Source organism: Haliaeetus albicilla, chromosome 13 (genome assembly GCF_947461875.1).
Source record: "Haliaeetus albicilla chromosome 13, bHalAlb1.1, whole genome shotgun sequence".
Lineage (NCBI taxonomy): Eukaryota > Metazoa > Chordata > Aves > Accipitriformes > Accipitridae > Haliaeetus > Haliaeetus albicilla.
The window spans coordinates 41,288,499-41,313,221 of NC_091495.1; the positions used below are offsets into that span (position 1 = coordinate 41,288,499).

At 39.7% G+C, this 24,723-nt stretch overlaps 1 protein-coding gene across 2 annotated transcripts in view; it reads left to right on the top strand.

Moving 5' to 3' along the window:
* The window catches only part of LRRTM4 (leucine rich repeat transmembrane neuronal 4), a 576,595-nt gene that overhangs the window by 443,060 nt on the left and 108,812 nt on the right, over positions 1–24,723 (top strand). The window lies entirely within an intron of this gene.

The window sequence follows — 24,723 nt, forward strand, 5'->3', positions numbered from 1 at the left end:
GTCATACCAACTTTTTTTGAAAATCTGGCCATTCAGGCTGAAATTTCCAGAAACTCTGCTGTTGTATTAGCTTCGTTCCTATGAAAGTAAATGGGTAGAAAACTGTTTAGTTAGTGGAAGTGGACATAAATGTTTGAAATCTTTTGAAAATCTTTCCAAAGTCTTTTGTTCTGAAGTTATCTCAGGAAAAGCGAGACAGGTATTTTAAAGGCAGCCTGAAGGAGCTAACCCCAGTAAAAGTGCATACAAGTCGGGGGTGCGTTGTTCTCACTTTTGCAAATGCAAATGTCTTTCCTTTTCTCATACACCATTTTTAATACTGTTAGCCCTTTGTTTCAATACAAAATTCTCTTAGAGAGATGTTTCTTTTAAAAAGGAATTCAGTTTAGTCGAATCACAGTTTATTGCTTGTGTCTTGTTTTATGAGTCTGAAACCCTACCATAAGATAGGAGTAATGCAGAGGTTGGAGTATGAAGGACAAACCGGAGGCACTGAACAGAAGGAACACTGTTTGCTGTAATATACATCAGACCCCACTGATGTGTCTTAAGTGTTTTCTCCATTTCTTTCCCCCCTTTTTAAAGAGTTAATGAGCCATAAGGAAAAGGCTGATAATGAGATGTTTATTGTCAGGATCATGGGTTGAGGGTATAGTCTGCTGATATGTTGTTAGAGAGAGACACGTTCTGGAGTATCATAAAATGTTGAAAAACACCTTTTGTATGGTCAGGGATGGATTTATTAACAGGCTGTACACTTAGACCTTGTATGTATCTTCTTAACAACAGTTTGATTTATGTAGGCTTAGACTTGGTACATTTTCAGTCTTGCCTTTTGCTTTATTTTTGGGAAAGCTCAGAAAAAAATGGTATGTATTTTTCCCAGGAGCTGTGGATTTTTGATTTAACTCTTCACCAGCTTCTGATTTTACTTGTTGAGGATTAGTTTATGTTTATAATAAATACATCATCAGATTAAGTGGATGAAACAGTTACTTCTGGTGTTAAGCTCCAGGAATTGGGGAGGAGGGGAGTAACCTCAATCAAGCACAGAAATGACAAATTAAGAACCAGTATGAGCAAACATAACTCTTAATGTATGCATGGCAGCTCTTATTTAAATTCTGATGGGAATCTGATGTTAGAATCCAATATCACATTATTGATGTAAAGAAACAGAGCTTTCTTTCATATGTCTACAGTTGCACAAGAAGGTTAGAATTGTGTTTCTCAAGCCCCAGATCATTCTTTAAATTTCCCTGTGCCCAACTCATGTTGTTACTGTTTGCAGTAGGACCATTCATGTAAGCTCCAGCTCTTTCCAGCGGTCCACTTCTTAGACGTCTGCATTCCACATCCTTGACATAAGTTTTATACCACCATTATCAGTCAATCCCTGAATTGACAGAATAATGAATGGACAAAATCTGTGAAAGCTACAGAATAAAGAAATTTTCTTCTTATGTAAATGTGAAATATTGCAAGATTTAAATAATAGAACATTTCAGGCTGGGATGACTCCATGACAGATGTCCATATGAGGCTTTTGGACAGCTATTACTTTTTTCGAGAAAATGATGGGGTTTTAAGCCATATCCTCAGAGTTTGATAAAAATTCTCCAAAAGCATATTTGAACAAAATAACAGTGTGCATTCTAATATATTAATGTAATGCCAGATCTTGTCGAATCTCCTTCTTTGCCTGTTAAGTGAAAGCTGTTTGTATTATCTGGTGGATACTATAATGGCTATAGAGCAGAAGGGTAAAGCAGCAATCTTTAATATCAATTCTAGTGTCTCAGTGTTACCTATAAACCTGCATTAAATATAGAAATTACACAGAAAGGAGCTACTTAGTCTATCATATTTTCAAGAACTAAGTGTTGTTGATTCATAAACATAATTGTATTGTTCTTTTAGTCTTTTGTATGTAAGGGAGAGAACAGAGAGCAGATTTGCTCTTAGGAAATGCCTGAAATAACCTCCATGCTAGCTTTGTGCTTCAAGGGCTGCTTAGGGGTTGCTCTAAATTTGTCTGCCTGTCCTCTGAAGGCAAACTAGCACCTCCAGATACTCATGGAGGACGCCGTGTGCTGGCTGCATGCTATCTCACCCACAGGATAAATTTTTCTTCCCTACAGTATAAATTTCAGTTCTCTTTTATTTCGGAAGTAGCGAAGCATGGCCTGATTCATATTGGTAGCAGATTGTCTTCTTTTCCAAGTCAGCATAGACAAGGTCACTCAGCACCAACAAACCAAAGGCCACCAAGTGCAAATCTCACATATGCTTTTCATGATGCCATTTTCACCATCAGTCTGCAAATTATCTAAAGCTCTGTTTACATTCTTGTACTACCAGTCAGTAGAGGTAGGGTGACGCAAAGTAAGACAACTGACAGACATAGTTTTGCAAGTTCTTACCTGCTATCATCTGTGGTTGTATCAGTAAAGGGAGTACAGATGACTCATAGGGACTGCTAAGTAATCCTAAGTAGAAAAGAGAAAAGAAAAGGTGTTTCTTTTTTTAAAGGACCTACCTGATTTAGGAGGGGAAGTAGCACACCAAGACCGCATACTCTGACTCCCTGACACAGACACGTTCACAGAGCCTTCTGTATTTGCCTTAGAATGAGAAGCTTTTCTTCTTCAAATTCCATGTGAAATGGACATTGTACTGGTCTGCTGAAACAGCACATACAGCTTGATCTGACCTTGGCTTCCCTTGAGATAAGAGCTGTTAAGAAAGGTGGTAAATGCTGTTTGTTAGGTTCCCCTTAGACGATGGGGACAGTCACTGGTTGTTGTACTTGATCATCGTCTCTGTGTATGTATATCAGAGGGACAGTGATGCCCAGTAGCTCAGCATCAATTCCTGGCTTTGCCACCTATAACTGCAGTGTCTCCCTGGGTATGTCAGTTCTTCCTCCACATTTCACACTGAATTTGATGTAAAGCTTTTGATATCTGTGTGTGAGCGTGCAGTGATAGAGGTGACAGCCACAGCTGGACAGACCTCTTGCTAACCAGATATGGTTGCAATATATTTAACTCACTGTGGTGGCATTCTGTAAAAAAATTAACAAGAAAGAGGCAAGGTCTTTGGGAAGTGATCAAGTGTTTTCCATCAGTATTTGTATTCTGGTGACAATCACAGAATTGCACCAAAGTTATACAAATGGTTTGCAGTGCAAATGGCCATTATGGCTCTTAATAAATACATGCACTAGTCTATCTGCATTTGGGAGGGGAAGCCAAAATCTCTGCCTAGGTACAGACTGTAGCTACAGAAATCAGCTTGCTAATAGTCTCACTTAGGGAAGAAAGAGGAAACTGTTCCTTCTCTTCATATATGACAAGGATAAGGTGTCTTTTAGGAAGCGCAAACATAAAGTTAGAAGAGAGGTTGTGGAATGAAACCCCAAATGGTGCAAGCTTCTTGAATTCAGTAGTTGGATTAAAAGCTATTGGGAGTCTAAAGAGTATTTAAAAGAATAGTTAGAAATAAACTAACAAAAAACGCATTGCTTGACCCATTCTTGCTGCTGAGCTGATCAGTAGGTATAATAAGATAAAGAGCTTTATTGCAGTGAATAAATCCTAGTTTGCTCCATGGATTTTCTGATGGATTGTACAGCACTTGTTTTTAACTTTTGACAGCCCAGTCCCCAAAGAAACCCAAAAGGAAAAACCAAGAAGACCCAACCCCCAAACCATTTTGGTATTTATGAGATGAAAACATTTTATGTTGAAAATGTCAAAATTGAATGTTTTTATCTTTTAAAAAAGTTGTGTCCATTTTTGCTGGTGAAGCTTTTGAGTTCAGCATGGCTTCAAAGCAGCTTCAGGGCTTTAAAACTCCCCCCCCCCCCCTTAGTTAATGATTCATTTCCTGTAGAAATCTGTAGTATTTTCACAATTCTGAGGCTATATCTGCACTTAGGAGTAGGACTCATTCCTTGCATTTGTCTGTCAGCCTTTCATACTTCTTAATTTTTTTAAGTAATTTTTGTATAATTATGGTAACAGACTCCTATTTGGTGACACAAGCAGTAATGTACGTACTATTCATTTCTTCTGAAGACTTCGGATTGCTCTAGGCGAGTACAGAAGATAAGGATTTACTCAGTATGTTTGGAATATTGCAGGCAAAAAGGTAGCATTGATACATCTTAACTAAAACTGAACTGTTGTGATCTAATAGTTAACATGATAGTAATTGAAAATTGTGCATCATGACAAAAGTAGTAACCATAATGAAAAAACTTGTAAAATTGTATCGGATTCTGTAAACATAATACCATCTTATAGAAGGTACTCTGCCATTTTGTAGTGAAGAACTTCTTCCATAGATTGCTTTGTCAACTGCATTCTGAATAAGGGATTCATGATATAACACGCTTAATAGATATCTATGATTAAGATTTTCAAGACAGTCCTAAGGAATAATCCCTATCTCCTATTTAACTTTAGTGGGACTTGGCCAAAAAAATCCCTTAAATTCTCTGAAAAGCTTGTCTGAAAGAATATTCTGTATAACACTGTATATTCCAGGGCATGTTCACAAGAGAGAAGATGGCTTAAAATGCATGCAGCCCATTCTCCAGACTAGCTGCGATGATGCTCCTGTCATGCACATGTGCAGATGCATGCCACTGTAAATCTTCAACCTTCACTTTAAATTGAGATCTGTATGTGTAAGTGTGTATTTATATGTACAGAAACCGAACCCTAGCAAGAGTACATATTGTTACCTCTAGGACCTGGATTTAATTCCATGTATAAGACAAGCCCCGATACATATTTTTATTTTTCCTGACTCTGCATTCTGTATCTTACTAATTATTCTCTTTTAGGTGGGATGAATTTCATCTCCGCTACGTCCCATGATAGCTATTATTTCACCTTTTATCCTTAACTGCTTGAGTTTAGTGGGACATCCCCATTTTTTCCCCTCTTTTTGCATTAAGCCGCTAAAAGGTTTCACTTTAGCTTGTCTGAAATTAATGTTCCATTGAAAATAAGTTGTCCTGTTCTCGGGTTGATTAAGGTGATAGATCCTGTAGTGTAATTGCCACCGCTGTTCAGCTGCTCTGAGCAGGAATAACCAACACTTACCACCTGCAGGCATGAAGTTTGCAAATTACTGGACTGGGCGCCTGCCTCTGGCAGTGCCACTTAGGCCTCGACTGCTAGAGGTCAGGCGCAATAATTTTCTCTCCAGAGATGGAGGAGCTTTAACGTTAATCCAGGAGCCGGCATCAAGCCTGAGCTTTTGGTTGGGGTTTTTTGGGGAGTGCACGTGGAGTAACAGATGCGAGAGCGTCCCGCTTCCTCAGAGGGGAAGAATTCCTCTCCCATTTACCTCACAGATCACCCCCTCCCGCCCTCGGACGCATCGCCGTCGGCGTGCCCGTGACCTGAGGTAAGAAGCTTGCTCTCTGGAAGTCTGTCAGCGGGCTGCTGCCCTTACCTCTCCGTGGGGGGTGCAGGGACCCCGGGGACCCTCCAGCCCGGGCCTTGGCTCTCACAGAGGCTGCTGGGGACAGGTCCCACCGGGCCGGGGTCACCCCGCGGCTCTGGTCAGCGCCGCTCCTTCCCGCCAACGGTTGGGAAACACGCCCAACGGCCGGGGTCGGCTGTTCGAAGGCCGCGTTAAAAACCTCTCCGAAACCCGTGAGCCCCGGCCCCGGCTGTCGCGATAGCTCCCGAAGGGACCCCCAGGGCGAGGGGACGGGTCACCCTGCTGCTGGGTTCGTGTGGAGAGAGAAAAAGCTTAAGTCCCGCGCCGAAAAAGGGAGGGCGAACGGGTGTGAACGGGTCGAGAACACGCCTGAGGTTTGTGTCGCGGTGTCCGTGGGGGAGCTTATGGAAGGCCCCTTCCTCCAGGAGGGGTTGAGGGATGGGCGTTTGTAGCGGAGGAGCGGTGGGCCGCGGCCGTGCCTCGGCCCAGGCGGTGGACTCCGGCTGGGAAGTCTCTTGTTCCCTCACACCTCTTTGCTGTCTCCTCCTGTCTCCGGAGGGGAGTACGTTTCGATGTTACAGAAGCAAATTCTTCCCTGGATTTTCCGGGAGCTGAGGGATCCTTGGATAGAAGGTATTGCTTCTTTAGCAGCTCATTGCCTTCTCTTTTACTGTGTGCTCCCTCTTAAGAGGAGGAGTAGTTTAAAGGGTAGTCACAGCGATATCCAAGATGGTTTAGTTTGAAATGTCAATGTATTTTAATGATACGCTAAGGAATAGTTGTATGAAATTACGTGGTTTAGATAATGCAGATAACTTTTCTGTCAAAACCTATTGACACACCTTAATTTTGACTTATTAGCATCATGTCGAAACTCCTGATTGACTTTTTAAATTCCAGGCTTTGAACCTCCTTGAAAACAAGCCATAAGTCAGAACAAGTCATTCAGCATCAAACTTGAGGCTTCAAGCTCATTTGGAAATGTTTGCGTGCAATCACCAGTGGTGTTATTAGCGTACAGACAGACAAAAAGATGGCTGTCCCCCATCCATGTTTGACTATTGTCTTGTTGTTGCAAGAGCTGAAAGGAAAAAAAAAAATCATGGGCAGTATTATCTTTCGTTTCTGTTTGTATTTGCATACTGCTTGCAAATGGATTGTGGTTTCTAGGCAAACAGGCATTGTGCAAAGCTGTCTACCACCTAGCTTTGTTAAATAATTCTCAGTCTTTACCTCTTTCAGAAGCATTTGAAGTCCGAGCCATACTAAGTGGAGCGTAGAGGCCATTTAGTGTTGATACTCACAACTGCTTGAGTGAAGGCTGATTTTGGAATCAAATTATAATACCTCCTAAGTGTAGCTGTGAACTCAACAGTTCTTTGCCTCTGAATAGCTCCCTTAAAATACTTGATACGATTTTAAACTACTTGGTTTTTATCCTAGTGCAAACGGGTCCACAAAGAAGGATTGCCAAGTGCAGAAAGGCAGTCTCAACACTTGGGTTCCTCTGAAAGTCATTAGGAGATGAGGCAAAATTTAATGCTTTGTCTTCCCTAGGTGTTCACTACAGAATAACAGATAGAGGCTACCTAAATTTACTTCTCGGAGCTATAGGAATTGTGCAGTCTTAATGATAACCTAAAGTGCAAAAAAAGTCCCTTCACATTTTTAATTTTTTGCCCAGTTTAACTTTCTTCCAGTTACCCAGACACAAGGATTGAATGGGAAGAGGTCTGCTGAGACCTGTCTGCTAGTGCTTGCTATTGGTAAGAATATGATCTTTTAACAGTGGCTTAAAAATAGGTCTTTTTTTGTCTTTCTCCTCTGCCTATTCTGTTAACTTGCAGAAAGATGCCTATGGGTGCTACACACTTGTTCTTGTAGAATTGCAAGGGTTCCTGTGTAGCAAGTCTCTGACGTGTGACTGGATTGACAGAGCACAACAGTCACAGCTCTGGATTGGAAAGTCACATTGCCGCAAGAAGATAGCGTATGCTTACCATGTTCTTACGCTTCTTGATAGCATGTAGTTCTTCTAACAGAGACAGGATATTGACTGAATTGGCTTTTGGCTTGATTCAGTAGGTCTGTTCTTATCCTTGTTCTGTTCCTCAGGCAGGAAGTTTTCATTCTGGCTGTATAGCAAAGCAGGGAGAAAAGGTGCATTTATGACTCTGTGTTCCCTTCCTTACAGAGTAGTAATGCTTAAGCAGGTCAAATATAATGTGCTACCGTCTTCCATCTAACCTTGCATAAGTGAGTAGATGATTTGCATCTTTTGATCACTTGTGTGGTGGAGACTTGAGGAAAACTAAGACCTGGTGCTACTTACTGAATTGTAGTCTGAGATTTTCCCACTCATGCGTGTCTAGATTAAATTAGCACCACAGACATGCAGCAAAGATATTCAGTGTATAATGTTGGTGATGTGAAAGCTGCATGAGATTAAAATTAAGCTCTTGATTTTTTTTTTTTAAGAAAACAATTACATTATTGTTCCTAGGTTTTCATTTGTAACATATGAAATAGAACAAAATATTCAAGAGTTCAGAAAGTGACCTTACAGAAGAAACTGAACATATCTAGACTCTGGCAGCATTTGCTAATGATGGTCAAATGGCTCTCTCTCTGACAAAGGTTTCCATTCAGAATGACCCTTTATATCACTATTTTGTATTCTCTGTGTCTTGTTTAACGTTCAGAAAAGTGCCGAATTTGTTCAGTAACAATGCCCGAACAGAAAGATCCATGAGACCTCACATTAACCTCATTGATACCTATGGGATGCACAAGAAGATTCTGAGCTGGTTTGGTGATGGCCAACAATACAGACTTGTAGGTTAGAGAAGACTATCCAAAACACTTAGCAACATCTGCTAGAACATAATTGCGTTGACAAGAAATAGACATTATGACTAATGAGGCTCTCCTAAAAATCCTGTTTTCTAAGGGGCTGTGGAAACTAATAATGCTGCAAAATGTGAAGTACTAAAGGGCAGCACTGCTGGCTTGTCACTCTTTTAGCCTGCTTTTACCAGAGATGCTTGACAGCTTGACAAAATGTGCCATAATCTGCACTAAAAGCTGAAAGTGTGCCTTCTGCTTACTCTGGGCCAAATTGCCTGCTATGTATGCTACAAAGCTCTATTAATTTCAAGTGGATTGCATGGGATGTAAATATAGGCAGCCCATGATTTTCAGTCTCCAGTGTACTAAATTTTAGGTGTAGCTGAAATCTGGAATGGAGGTCACTGGCATTACATGCCTTCATTAGCAGTAAATGTGTGTGCTGAAGACTGAGGCATAAGGCATTTGTTTTAAATGCTGGGTCTTAGCATTACCAATCACATAAATAATTCAAGTGTTGTGATGTCTGGACCTAAGTTGAATGTTTGAAACTACAGTTCAGCCCTGGAATTGAGTACCTCTTTAACATGTTGGCCATAACTTTTCTATGTTCCTGTTGAACTTAGATATATTATTAGAAACTAGTGTCCCACATATTTAGACACACATTGCATAGGCAATATTTGATCCCAAAGCCCTGAAAAGCTAAAAAGATCAGATGTGCATGTCAGATTTTCTTCCCTCCCCCTGCTTTGCCATTCCTGCTTAACTGGCAGTAATGGGGGGCCTGGTGGGTGAAGGAAATTGGGATGTTTATCATTCAGTACACAGGGGTGTGCCTGTACTAAGCAAAGCAGTGCAGTGCAAAGGCTTATGCTGTAGTCTTTGAGACTCCAGGTAAGTCTATGTATTGCAGTGCATTTCTTAAAGCTAGGTCAGCTGGGGTGTGGGGCTGGGCTGAAGTTGTCCTTTCTTTTATCAGGGGCAGATATCTTGCAGATACCCATATGCTGGGGTTACCTTTGTGGAACTTTCTTCTCTGTTAAAAGTAGTGATTCTGCATATTGAAGGTGGTCTTATTCCCTGTTACTTAGTCCTCTGATGTAGGGGAGAGAAAACCCAAACAACTGCTTACCACTGCAGTGCCTTTTCAAAGCAAAAGTTGTGGATGTGTCTGATACTAGCTTTTTAACTGAGTGTAAAAAAAAAAAAAAATTACAGTGCTTTCCCCCCAAGTTTTCACAGAGCAAAGGCTCATATTCATCTTTCAGCTTCAACTCCGACTATTTTTTCAGTGAAGACCAAAACCAGTGTATGCAACTGTTGAAAACATGAGTTCCTGTTGTATCCATCCTTAATTCTGTCCTGATGCATTTTTCATTATTTCTGTTTTGTATGCGAGTAACTCAGTATGACAAATGCGTCCTTGCCCAAATGAATTTACTAACAACAAGGGATGGCTTGCACTGGGGGACTACTGTAGTGGTTTGCAGCTAATCCCTCTGAGGTTCATCCTTCCACTACAGGATGGCACAGCTGCTTCTAAAACAATCTGACTGAAGTTTGTGGTGATTCAGCAACTGCTGCACATGCAGCTGAGCTGTCCCTGCCACAGGAGTGGAACAGGTACTCCGGGAAGGGAACTGCTTGGAAACTACGACACCCATGCTACTCATGAATCTGAGTCACGAGTATTTTAGAAAATAATCTTTAGTGTTCATATTCATAGCTAGCTCTTTTAAAACCCTTTCGTGTGGGACTGACTGTATTTTCCCAAGACTTTGTTCTTCAGAACCTGTTTGTACAAATACTCCTAACATTCTACAAAAGCAAATTAGATTTATATGAAAGAGTTCAATGAACAGCATTTTGAATGGGATCCATAATGGCCTTCTTAATTAAATGAATATAGTCATTTCATAGACGCAGTTCTCATTAGTGTGCCAATATTGAGATGACCATTTCCTTCTAATTGCATTGTGTATTTATATAAGAGGCTCTGGTTTAGGTTTGATTTGAATAGATTGATATGTGATTGTGTCTTGACACCTAGTGCACATATAAAAGGTAAAATAGCTCTGCTTTCTAAATGAAGCTGTTAAGTATTCAGTAAAACAAATGACAGTTGTTTACTGTAGCATGTCTTAGTTGGTGCATGTACACGTTGCAGTGCGTACCTGTTGCAGCGTATATGGAACTCTGGCTATTTAAAATTCCTTTGCCCAGTAGAGTGAATTTTATTAAATCCCGTTGTGTTCCCACTCCAAAGGAGGTGAGACATGTTTTCTCTTGCATACAAAAGACTCTAAGGGGCTGTAAATTTCCATCAGAATTCAGAAAAAATGTTTTTCCTCACAACCTTTTCTTTCTTTCCCCTACTTTTCCAGGTATAATACATAGCAGTCACATCTTTTCCTTTACTGTTTTAACAGAATCATAATTCTGTCTTGAGAAAATTAAATTTCCTTCTTTTCCAGCATGTATGTCTTTCTGTTGTATTTTTTAATACTCAAAGAAAGGAAATTACCAAAGAGAAGTACTGACCCTCCTTGGGTCAAAACCTGTGAAACTGTCAAGGAGTGACTTGTAAAAGAGGGTAAACTGTTGGGAGACTGGGAATGCACGAGGAATTTTGTCTTCAGCACCCCAAAGTCAATGATAAATATAGTTCCAAGTTTCATACTGGAGCAGCCATGCCCAATTTCTACAGAAATCCACAAAAAGCTCCACTGCAGATGCATAAACTTAGGTAAAAGTGAATGTCTTGGGTTGTACTTGGAAGCTTATGAGTAAACAAGAAAAAAGTGCGCTTGTTGTACTTTTCTACTTGTCCTGCACAATTGTTTTTAAGGCTACTGCCTGCAAGGGTCTGTGCGTTGAACTGGGCATCGCTGACAGCAGGGAGGAGAATAAGAGTTAATTGCAGGCGCTGTCCTTTCACAAGGAGAGGAAATATTTGTGTCCTTTTCCTCCATCATCTTTGGTACTTCTGCTTTAACTGGGAAGCTGACTTTTGAGATATAATGGGAGCAATGCAAGTTCTTGGAGAAACTTCCTTTTTCTTTTCACCAAAAGATACAGGTGTTATCAATTCACCAAGGTCAAGCTTATTGTACCCTCGCATTGAAAGATATTATTTGAACAAAACTCTTTTACCAAAGTTAATACCACATTTTGTGTGCGATTTAATCCTGTTTCAGAAGGGGGGGGGCGGGGTCCAATACCGGTCACTGAATACCTCAGTAGCTTGTAGCAAGTTCTTTAAATGCTGATGCATGCTGCTAATGTTCAGAAAGTTACATCTGGATTCAAAGTGTTTTTCTGTGGTCAGAAGTCTAAACACAACCAGCCTCCAGTGGGTTAGTGGTTCAAACAGTTAAAGCTGTGAAGCTTCTCTGTTTAATGACACAGCCGCACAAGTGCTTTTATAGGAAGAGCTAAAAATGTCAAAGCACAATTAAAAAATGTTAATTAAGTTTCAGTCGTTGTGGACAACATTGTTAATCACAGTAACTGAGTAAAACAGCAACCCTTGGTGTTCTCTGTGTCACATCTTATTGAACAACAATTCGTTCCCACTCTGAAGTGTCACTTCAACTTGCTCTATTCGATCTTTCCATGAAAAAAATAATCACTTAATATTGGTTCTTTGGTCAGAAACTTTTGTCAAACATCCAACATTAGTTGGTAAATTTATTCTTCTTCACTTTTCCTCTTTCTTTTCCAAGTTTTAATTATTACTGTTGCTTTGATGATGTCCCAAAGACTATATGCTTTTCAAGCACAAAGGTTCAATGTTTTAAATAATAAACTAGTCTGGAAGAGGTGTCACTCTAGAAGAGACCTGGCAGTGTCAGATCCATATATGTCATGCTGCTTTGGTGTTGGGAAAAATTGAAAAGCTAGTTCCATTTGGGGTGCGGGTGGGCACTGGTTTCACTCTGATTCACTTCCCAGAGTAGAGTTGTTTCAGTTGGGCTCAGCAGCGAGGACCAGGATGAGACATCCTTCAGTCTTGGACAGTTGTGTACTTTATTATCTAATTCCAACCTTTGGTGCCTTCTTAATACACAACCTGTGTGCCTGGTGAAATGTGGAGGGAAATATAAGGCAGTGCAACCTCGTCCCCTCTTGCACCACCAAAACCAAACAAGATGTGCTTTATTCCAGATATCCGCTAGGAGCTCTAGGCTGATTAGTAGGAGATCCGCAAAATGAAGAGTTGAAAATCATGTACATAATCTATGGCTACTTCATAGTAATGAAGAAGGAGTTGTTCAAACAGTGGTTTCTGCACTTCATTGGCTTAGGTAACACCAGTTTAGAGAAGACGACTCTATAACATGATGATGACAGCAGCAGACTCTCACTATGTTGTGAGCATGAACGGCTAGGGGCTGCATACCTACCTGACTTTGTGTGCATACAAGCGAAGACATTCAGCTGTTCCCCGTCTTCAGGAAAAGGAGAGTGTGATTTCACACCGCCTTCCTCCACATGTTTATCAGTGTCTCAGTTTGGGAATGCTATCTCTTTGTCTGTAATATTGCGGTGATCAGCAGAGACAGGAGAGGAGGGAGGATGAGAAGAGGGCTAGAGGAGAATGTTCTGTTTGCCTTTTCCCTTTTATTTCAGTCTTCCTAATCCTTTTACTGCGCTTTGAGTGCCACTCAACATGTCTCAGCATCTCTTCACACAGAATATGGTAACACAAGCTGAGACTATTGCTCCTTCATCCCCTTCTGTGACCTCGCAGGTGTACCTGGCCTTACTGACTGATACACCACTTGCTTTCATCATCAATCACGTTTTGTGTATGGCTGGTTTTTGCAGGCTGCTGGCCTTGATAATGACGCTTAATGTAGTGCAGACCTTTACACTGTGCTAACAATTCTTAAATTACTTTGTATATATTTCACTTTGCTCATTAATATCACTTCCATGAGCTCTGAGCTAGGCCTGGATGAGCTTTTTGACATATACAGTAGCTTACTGATGCATCCACTCAGTTTTACTTACAGCAGTATTGCCTTCTAATGTTTTCCTCCTTTAATTATTTCCATTACTCTGAGCCAACGTACATTATTTCTCTCAGCTGTCAAGCCTTTGCAGAGGGTTTTATCCTGCTAACTGTAATAACATTTCTTTTTTTTCTTTTTATTGAAGTTGCAGCTTAAATCGTATTTGCTTTGTTCTCAACAAATAAAGGAGGATGCTAACAAGGCTTCCAGTGTGTGCATATGTATGCTAAATGCATTTTGCATGTATGCTTTTAAGCTGTCTAAAGGATAAGCGGAAACAATTTTGGGGAACACTGCACTTCGTTTTTGGTTTTGTTTTTATTTTTTTTTAAAGAAACAACAACAACAAAACCCAACAAAAAAATACCTTGGATTGTGCTTTAGTATATATCAGGCTTTGATTCATTTCTGTATAAAAAGGTAAGCGTGCAGCATGGCATTCGTGTTAGGAATTTTCAGCCCTTAGTAGGGCAAGAATTGCCTTTGCACAAAAGTGTCTGCCTCTCCAAAGCATTGTGGGTTTCTTTCTGAAAGTCAGCGTGTGAAGGATTTAGATATAGGGAGGCAATAAGACCAAAGCTGTAGTGCACAACAGGAGCCTGACACTTCTATATGATGCCTAGGGCCATCAAAAAGGAGTACATTGGCAGGAATGGAGAGTGGAGGAGGCGTGTGTGTGCCTATGCATATGAGTAAATAATAGTTAAGCCCTGTATCCTATCCTACTGATTTAGGAATTGCACAGTAGCCACAGGCTTTCTGCAACTTCAGCAGTTGATCTAAGGTCTGTCTGTCTTATCTAGTTTCTTTCTAAATATTTATTTACTTTCTTTAGTATTTATCACTGGGACACTAGACTCTAAAAGTGCTTCAGCGGATAGTTTGCAAAACCTTGTGCACCTGCACAAATTTATTCAATGCTGGAAATTAACTGCTTTTGTAATACCGTGATACAGAGTATGAACTGCGGTATTTTTCTTGATGGTAAACGCTGTTAGACAAGCCATTTCTATTCCATTTCTTTGAGTGAAATACAAAAGGATAGATGTTGACCAAGAATTCAAACTACTGTTTTGCAAATGCCCTTGTAGTGCCTAAAAGCAGAAACACTTCTGTTTCCACTGTTAGTCAGTGTGGGCAGCGCCTGAATCTCTCACACAAAATTATACAGGGCCTCATGAAGAATTAGATGTACTGATTCAGTAATGCTGGTATGATAATCCATGCCATCGTTTCCTTTCAGTTAATAAGATGGAGATTATTGCTGGTGGGGTTTTTTTCCCTTCTGTTTTTTTTTTTTTTTTTTTTTTTTTCTCCTGCCTTCCGTTTTTCCCCTCTATGCCAGAGCATGTTTCCCAGAGCTAGGGACTTAGCTCAAAACTGGCTGTAGCTAGGGTTTCACTGTGCAGCTTTGTCATCCTGTCGTGCAAATTAAACAAACATCTATAAGCCTCTGTTTGGGAAGGGTTCAATCTTTGGAAATATTGAAGTGTTTAAAGTTTGATACCTCAGCTAGAGCCACTGCAAATCAATGTATGACTTCAAAACTTTGCTTTTGATATCAATGCCTCCATATAGCCTTTTTTGACATGCATATAACAGCCTTCATGCTTCAAGGGAAATACAAATGCTAACAAACAGTTGCCAATCCTGTGGTTGCTCATTGTTACCCAATGACTTCAGTGGGATTTCAGTACTCCGATGCTGCAGGGTAAGTTTCAGTGAATATCTCTATCCTCAAGAGAACAATAGTAAAGGAAAGATGATATGTCAAGCATTGTGTGTAATTTTAGTGGATGAAGTTGTATCACTTAAAAATCTGTCTTACATTCAGGTATGCAGGTCTTGTTTCTATACTTCTTCCTGTTTTGAGACACACCCCCACACACCCCCACTAGTCCAGAGTGGAATTTGAGTGCTGCAGCTGAATGGAAATGTCTTTCTAGTACCTTGTGTCTGTAAAGGGCCTGTGAACCTCTTCTATGCTAGAGATTTGTGTGTCCTGTTGTAAAACTAGGATGCTTCTAGCATCATGTATGAATTTCACATGTGCCTTTTTGATAGCCTTTGCTTATCACTCGCCTTATGAGATGAACATAGGTCTGTCACTGTAGTAGAGACCTCATTAAGATTGCAGTCATAGGTCTTTCAAGGTTAGTTGCAGTTAACTTGCTTACTGAGCCAAGGGAAAGCATACAGTCTTTGTAAGAGGAAGTTAAAATCTCTCCGCATATTTATCCCCTACTCAGGAGACTGGCTGCTTCCTCCCCTGTGTGATCTACACAAATTACACAAAGTGAGAGGGGTGAAAAAGGTGTTATTAAACCTTGATATTTCCCAAAGCTCTGCCAGTGTAGAACTCGCTCTTACAGCATGCTGCAGTGTACTTGACCACTGTCATCAAGCTCAGGCCAGACTACTTGCTATTAGAAATAGTTCTATTGAAAATTTATCTGTTCTTTGACCACTGCATTCAAAATTTTACCCTTGTTAATTTGTTCATTTTTTTGATTGTCCATAGATCCTTTACAAAGTGTTTGCCTGTGTCAATGTAAGAATCTAACAGTCGATTATATTTCAGAAAAAATGGAAAAAGCTAGTACAAGTAACGTACTTTATAGTAGTTAAGTGATAAAATTTGTTACAAAAATGCTTTTTTGCAACTTTCCGTTTGTTGTCCTCTTTTAAGGACAAATTTTTGAAAGCTATCTGAATAGAAGGCCTTTAATTAACAGATTTTTGCCTCGATCTACTGCCTTTCACAACTGGGACCTGAGAATTGTATCAGCTTTAATTAAATGTTCTCAACACCTCCATAAGATGGCAAGGCATGATAGTGAATATATTGAATATGGGATTTCCAAAATCCCACTTTGTTGATCTAGCTCTTCTCTGACTGAAGTTGACAATTACCATTCTCAGTGACTTGAATTAGAGCAGATGGAAGTCAAAACTGAATAGTTTTTGAAAATCTTGCTCTAAATGAAATCTTTAGCTTGTGTGACGTGCAGGCGATGGTCAGGGATGCAACTCAAGAATCCAAATTCTGATCCTTCTGTTCTTACCTGCTTTCTTCTTTTTATGCAACCGTTATTCAGTGGAATTGAAAGAAAAGAAAACACAGACCCAGTGAGAGCAAACAGGGAATTCCTTCCCCCTTCTGGAAGTACAGAAGTAAGAAAAATACAATACACAGTGCTGAGAAATTCTGAGCCAGAAGCCAGGGGCTTCATGCAGATGCTACAACAAAGGTAAATGGATCTTTTGGATGGAAGCAAATGGAACCTTTTTTTGTAATATGTTTATATTTACCAGTGAGTGGTGGGGCGAGGGTTGCCTTCAGGCCATGTCCTTTCTTGTCTCTGTATAAAGATCCTTGTGTAGTAAATCAGCTAAATTTTTGGCCTAACCAAAATTTTTAATTATAGTAAGTGCCTAGGAAAGTTGGATTTCATCCATTTGGGAAAAATGTAGCATTTCAGGATGATGTGGGGCATGTTTAAGACCACAAAGTTGTAGTCTTGCAGTGACCTGTACATGGCAGTGAATCTTACTCTGTAAGGTTGAAGTCAGTAAGAAAGACTTACTGTGGAATTCTACTGGGCAGCAGCTTGCTGGGTGTATTCCTCTGTGCTGCAATTTTCTGTGTGTCCATTCAGTGGTATCCTCGTGCTCACAGCAAAACATCTGGCAAGAAACTGTGTGCTCAGGTGGTGGAGTCATTGGTGGTAGTAGTGCCAGAGTTTCCTGTCTCTTATCCAGATGCAATATTAGTCAAAAGCTTTTTGAGAGAGAAGTCGGAATGTGACACGTGGCTGTGCATTTACTATAAATTCACTTATTGCAACTTTATTGATAAAAAAAAAGTAATGTTTCCTGGTGTTTTACACTCATTTTAAAGATGCTAAACTCTAAGCTTATGTTTACACATCATAGTTATTAGTGCTGTGTTTACTGTACTATAAATAACTTGGGGCAAGAATAATCATGTTTTTGAACAAAGAAAATTAAGGAATTCTTCTTCAGTAGTTTTTCAGCTCCTATCAGGTGGTTTCTGCTATAGACTCACAGTGTGGTCTATCTATTTCCATGAGGTGAGCTCATGTTGAGTTTAGAGGCTGTTGTTATGTGAGGGGAGATGGAGTCCGGATTAACTAATGAGCTGATTGTAAGATGAATTTGTCTGTTGCTTGCAATACAAAAAAGTATGAATTCAGAAATGATGTACCCATAGCATCATCTGTGATTCCTGCCCTCTCTCCTTTTTCAGCTGAAAGTAAACAGTCCTGTAAGCATTCAGTGGTAAATAGCTTTACACTGTTCAGTATCTATGGTTTTCATATAAGTGCCAAAATTTACTTAGATGCTAATAAAATGAACTTGGACAGCTAGGAAATTGAGCGGGGAAAACCAGACAAATTATTTGCCTAATTCCACTCTTACAGTCTGACAGATTTTAAGTGTGGATTACTACATTTTGGTCCTGTGATCCGACTGGTAGGGTGTAAAACTTTTGTCAAGATTCTGAGCCAGCTACGCTTGTTCTGGAGCTTTTAATGCTTGGCATTTCTCTGTATCAGGCACTGGGTGTCACATGAAAGTAAGACTGTTTGTTTTGTACTTCTGATTGGACAGAAATATAACTAAAATGATGCTGAAGACGCTTTCAAAATTACATTTAAATGAAGTTATTTGCTATGAAATACTGAAATTATGGACAATGAAATGCTAAATATTTTATGGTGCTTAAAAGCAATAAAAGAAACGATACCAAAATAAAATCAAGAGATGAAGCATCAAATCTGCGTTGGAGTAGATAATGTACTCTAGCCTGGGGTGTAGGACTGCTCCAGGAGGCTATATTTGGAACCTGATGATCTCAATGACCTCATTGTAGAGGGAAAGTTGCAAAACGGAAAAAGTAGTACTGAGGGCAAGCTGCTCTTACTTAGTCAGATATAAATACACAAAGATGTAGTAGAGGAGCCAAATCTGTGTTTGGGGGAAATTAAAAGAAGGTCTTGTGAATGAAAAGGTATGATGCTTATCACTGGTCCTCCATGCCTACTGATGTTTCTTCATTTAAAGTGTCTATCCTTGTAATAGGTCTGTGTTGTCTTGTTAATGGAGCACCAGAAGGGAGTTAGATGCTCAGTGGAGATCGAATCTGCTCTTTTTCTGAAAACAATAGATTAGGAGTACCTGAGGCCCAGGGCAGTGACCTCTTGAAATCTGCTGTAAAACACAGCTGACAGTGTGTGGGGGAAGAAGGGGGGTTGTTTTGCAAAACTGGCACTTAAATTATTTCCTTCTAGTTTTCTCAGTGGGGAGGTTTTCAACTTTCATCAGTTTTTCAATCATCTGAAGTACTGGCATGTGTACTGAGGGGTTTTTATTTGGTTTTCCCTGCCCTAAATTGCTTGTCCTGATGTATAATGATGCTGTAAAATGATTAGTAGCAATAATGCTTTCTTGAAAGATCCTGTAAGCCTGGCTTTATTTAGAATGCATCTATCGTGGGTGATATTAGCATTCTCCAGCTCTGTCGGCAATGTAGAAGAATCTGCTGTGCAATGGCCCCAAGTTATCGGTATCATTATGGACAAAATACAAGCATCACCCTTTTTTGTACTCTTTACAACACAGCTTCCTGAACTGTGATTTGTAGGTCACTGAGGGTTCATGGAGAGCTAGCTGTTCCTGTAAGTTCAGCTCCTCCTCCTTATTTTCAGCAACAATACTGCATACGTAGAACTGTATTTATCTTAGATACTTTCTTAACATCACTACACAAGTAACTGCTATATATGTAGCACTGTCATCTGGTCATCCACGAGAGGAGTGACCAAAGGATTGTGAAAGAAGAAAAGGAGCAGAATTGTCCTAATGATACGACAGCTCGGTCCAGAAGGGGAAGCTTTCCACTAAAAATGTGCACCGTGCTTAGAAAAAATACTAAAAGCCTTATTCTAATCCTAGTCAAAGATCAATCTTTTAATCTTTTTGGCAGGGGAAACTGACTAATCATCTGAATAAAATGTAAAGCCACACTGAACCACTGACAAGAGTAAGAACTGTGAATAATTTGGAGGGGGTTTGTTTGTTTTGGCTGTTCTCAATTGTCCAGAGAAGCTTCCCCTTCTTTTTCTTAATTCATCATTTCTTTCCTTAGAACTAGAAATGAAAAGAACGGTGGCAAAAGGTTGTTCTGGTGTTAATTACGAGTGCAACAGCTGGAAAACTGTTTGGGAGATAAAAATCATGCAAGACTTTTTGGTCATATGGATCTTTTCGGTCTGTTTTTTAGGGCAGTTTTGCATAACAAATAGGAGTCTGAAACCTTAGCCTACTAGACTATGATCTCATAGAGGCTCCTTCCACATTTGGGGAAATAGTTTCCTGCTTGTAACATTTTTAATCCGTTCCTTAGGAGATGATGAATTTTGAATTGTCATTATCTTTTTTTTTTTTTCCCCCCCCTCGCTCCTTAGAAGAGCTGCATTTGATCTGGGCTATCCCATAGAGATGCTTCAAGTGGAAAACTTGTCGCTGTGTTCCACTGCAGCCTGGTTGCATCACAGGTGGACCTGTCCGCGCTAGCTCATACAATGAGGGCACGGTGTCACCGATTTCATTGTTGGGAGTGTTTCTTAAATGCCCTTGGGTCCAGATGAATTTGTACAGACTGTCGTATTTGTTTCTACACTGTTACCTTAGTTCAGGTATGCTGAACACAATTCCTGTTTGCAGCAGGGATGCAGCCTTTGAGTTTCATTAAGACAGTTGGTTAATGGCAGAAGCTTTATTTTCTACTTGGGTGTTTAGGGACTGTTTGGTTGGCCTTGTTGCCTCAGCAAAGGCATGTTTGTATACATGAGTTTGTGGTAAGTTTAAATACAACTGTCAAGGAACTATTAAGAAGGCATGTTATCAAGAGATAAAGAGGAGGCATGATTTACTTGCTAAAAATTATGTTGTAGATTAAGCACAACTTTATAAGCATCAATCTTAAAGTGACTCTGGGAGCCACATGAAATCTCACTAGCATCATCATCATCTATTTAACGTTAATGGCGCTATTAGGTACTGAGAGGAACTGGTTTCAGTGTTTGGTAAGAACATGAAGGAAGCAATGGGGCATTCTGAGCTACAGACTGTGCTGGATGGTGTGCTGTGGACTGGCTGATATTCTCAGTAAATTATGGTCCTCTTCAGTACTAGCTATAGGGAGAAACAAAACTGAAATTTAAGCCTGCTCCTGAAAGTTTTCTGAACTCAGAAGCATTTTTAGAAGATTTATGAGAGTTCTAGTTTCAGAAGGAGAATGTGCTGCAGATACCTTAAGGGAATGGCTAACAGCTTGTAACAAATCTGTCTGTAGAGTGAGTGCTCATTTGACCTAGGCAGTAGAAAAAGGCTACAGACAACTTTAGGGTATTCATTAACTATTTTGCTTTCATAGACTGGGTGATGCATTTCTTTTGGAGTTGAATCCACATAACTCTTAGTCTACCTACAGTTGCAGCAATCAAGTTTTAAAATACGGCAGTATGAGGGAGAGATGAAGATGAACCCACCTAAGTCTGCAAATGTTCCACCTCTCCTTAGCCCCAAGAACTGTAGCATTGATTAGTCTCTTGTACCCTTAGGAAACAAGTAAGGAGTGCATACTTCTGCAAGTATGTGCAGAGCATAGAATTTATGTTCTTATAGAGGCTGAAATCCTATTTCCAAATAGGGAGATGAGTCTGCTGAGACATGGATAACGGAGCATGGAATTAGCAGGAACACAGGTGAGCAGAGATACTCTGAACTCTCATGCAATTACAGCCAGCAAGACTTGTTTCTTTAGAGAGTAGAAAGATGATGACTACGATTACTGAGGGAGATTGTATCACTTCATAGTTAATTTAATGTTTCTGATAGCTCGTGTACAAGTATCGCAGTGTCTGTTGTAATTGAGAATAGATGGTGCAAGTTGTAATGGATTTAGATAGTGCTTTATTCAGGCTGGTGTATAGTAATGATATTATTTTATCTTATTCCAGACTCACTTAATGCATTTCAGTTTAAACGAACCCCAGTTTTTCAGAGCCACATCCCCCTTGGTTTATGTCTATCTTTTTTCACTGCTAGGAACCAGAAATACATTAACAGCACATGGCAAACACTTTGTATCTATTACAACAGACATTCTGCATTTGAAATGTCCTAGCAAGCTTCAGGCTTAGAGTACTGCTGTGTCTCCCATTAAGAGCTGAAAGTAGTTGTTGATACCAGTTTCACCTATTCTAGAAGGAAGCTGGAGATACAGTTGTAGATTGTGGAGTGTAAGTTCTCCACTTTTTGCTACTGCTTGTCATCCTTTATACCTGCACAATTTGTTGAAAAAGCAGATGGAAAAATCTTGAATGGGAGTAGTAGGCGTTTGCAAAGCATAAATGACGCACATTGCAGTGCTGAGAAGTCATGTTTTTCTGTTTGTTTTCCTCATTTTCATTCAAAGAAGTAGAATGATGAAATTGCAATTTATTTATCTCTATCCATCTCCAAAATGGATTTCTCTCAAAATGTGTTTTGCAAAGGTGGAACTCTAGCTCTGCTGTAGGGCAGAGAAGAAATTGCGAAGTGTATGTGGTAAGTCCCCTTCCTAATAGGAAATAGTGGAAACGGGTTTTGAAAAATGCATAGGCACCTAATGGAGATTTTAAAATTACTTTAAAAAATATGTCAGATAACTTCAGATCTCCCATTGAAAGCACACAGGAAGGAGTTGGACAATTTAAATTGCATGGTGTCCTTGTAAATGGTGTAAAGATGTGTAATTACAGACATGAAAATATCTTTCTAAACTTGGCTGTAGGTCTCTTAAACTTTATTACTGAAGTTGTTTAATTTTATGTTATTCTTTTCTTGTCAAAGTAAATAGCTTCCTGGGTTTTTTGAAGGAGACTAGAAAATAGCTCAGGTTGAGTATTTCTAAGGTGTCTTAGTGAATTTACTACATCTTTCCTTAGATACCTGGAACCTTTTTCTTTTCTCCACTGCTAAGGCCCTTTTTACAGTTACTGTCAGCATTCCCAGTTGAACTGAATAATTTACCCTTTTAAACTGACAGCAGCTGTCATTATGAAAATTGCAGGGCCAAGTTTGACAGTATTCACACAATGGGAGAACTTAAACTTTTAACAGGCTTCGAGAAAGCCCAGACTTTTCAGCACATCTTGTCAGTCAGTACATGAGCTCATCTCTTCCTTGTGAAAAGTTGGCAGATTAGAAGATTATATCTGACAGATCTGAAACAGCACTGATGACATCCTCCCAACAAGAATATCTGTGAGGGGTGGGGGGAAGAGGGAAGAATGGTATGTATAACGAAAAAAATTGTTAAAAATTGGGTAAGCACTTTACAAATTGAAGGATGCTCAGTGTTCGTGGCTATCTGTTTATAATTCATTCCTCTTCTGTGGGCTAAATATTCACAGTTCTTAATTATCCAGAGATTACTGCTGTCTTTCTGCAAAAGAATGTTTCTCAGGTTTTAAGGCCTGTAGCTGAAGAAGTTGTGTCCTTTCATATTCATTAGCAGCTAGTATTCTGACATTAAGGATTAATAGTGGCACATGTCTAAGGCAGGTGTAACGCAGCAGTAGGTATGCCTGGCATTTTCGAATTGTCTGACACTGTAAACAGTTGCTTAGCAAGTGAAGTCTTTACACTGGCAGAGTATGTGAGACTGCAGTGCCTGGCCGTCCTAGTCATGCTTTGGGTTTTTCCACTTTTGGTGAGGTTAGTGTCACAAATACTTTTCTGCTAGGGTTTATAGAATTGGTTTACTGAAGATTATGGAGCTGTTTGTTCATGTCTGTCATGAGGGTGGGGCGGGGAGAAGGATCAAAAACCATAGAAGGATTCTACTCTCCGCTGTTGTTGTGTTTTCCAGTCTAAAATGCAAAACATGGCCTGATTTGAGGAATACAGTGCAAGTGAAAGCAAGAGGCACAAATTGCTTTAGTGTTCTTGTCAGCATCTTTAAAGTTTATCCTCTACTGTGTCATCTTGTTTCTTTTAGTCTATCTTTAGCCTTGCTTCCCTTTCTGAGCCAGCAGAAGTACTTTTTTGTTATCGCGGCTTACTGTTTAAGAGCACATTGGGGAAAAAAACCCACTTTTTCTGACCAAGTTCATGCTGGGGAATGAAGAGACTGCCGTTTAGAAATGTGGAGAGTATTTGTGCCTTGTCTTGCAATATTCCTGTAGTAATTCACTTTCTAACAAATCCAGTACTACCTCTCATTGTTTTACTGCCATGCCCAGTATCATTCTTCTCAAACTCAACAGTGATACAAGAAATCATGAAGGGACGTTAATGTTAAGGATGTTCTATGTTGGATTCCCTTTTTGTTATTTCAGAGCTTAAAGAAAAAAAATAGATTGTATGGGTTCCAAGTTGTGTAAGCCATATTTGAAAGCACAGAACACTACTGTACAAGCTGTGTCCATTCAGCCCACACTAAGAAGTGCACTAGAACTCATTTTGAAATCCCCAAATGTTGTATGGGAAAAGGTATCTTATTTAAAATCCATTAGCCCATGTTCTGATTTGAGATACAGCAGTCATCAGGAAGCAGCATAGACATCTCCTGAAAACTCAAAATACGATTGCAACTCAGCTGCTCCCACATACTAGCAGCAAGCTAAAATAACTATCTATACTGTTTCAATTGCAGTGACTAGTATTTTAGAAGATGGAGCCAAGGCTTTCTCTACTGCCAAGATGGAGTGAGGTAGAGGTGTTGACTCTGCTTTGTCCTGTTTGTGCAAGTCTCTGTTAATTCTCTGGTTTGTTCTGTACCTAGCACACCACGGACTGACCTAAATCCACACCTCCATGCCCAAGAACTATGAACATGTAGTCCAATAGCTGGCATTCTCTGCAGGCTCCGAACAGATTTTGTTCTTTGTTGCAAGAACAGATTAGAATTAGGTGGTTTGTTTGCATTGCTTGTGAAATAAATTCATCCCTTTCAACTGAATATAACCAAAATATATTTTATTTTTATGGAGCAAACTTTCAAAAAGAAAAAATCCCACCTAATCAGACTGATGTTTTCATACAATATAAGTACTGAAATGAATGGATTGTAAATACTAAAATCAAATTATTTCATCACAGCAAAACCGAATGTCCACATCAGAATGAAATGGGAAACCTTGAACAAAACATTTTAACTTATAAAATTGCTCTGCCAGTACAGACATGTTTCCATTAAATGCTTTCAATTTTAATGAAATTGTACGTTCTGACAGAAAACTGTTCCCTGAAACGTGTGCTCATCTTCACTCAGTAGTGAAGGCTCTTAAGAGCCAGGATTGAGATATTTTGAATATTT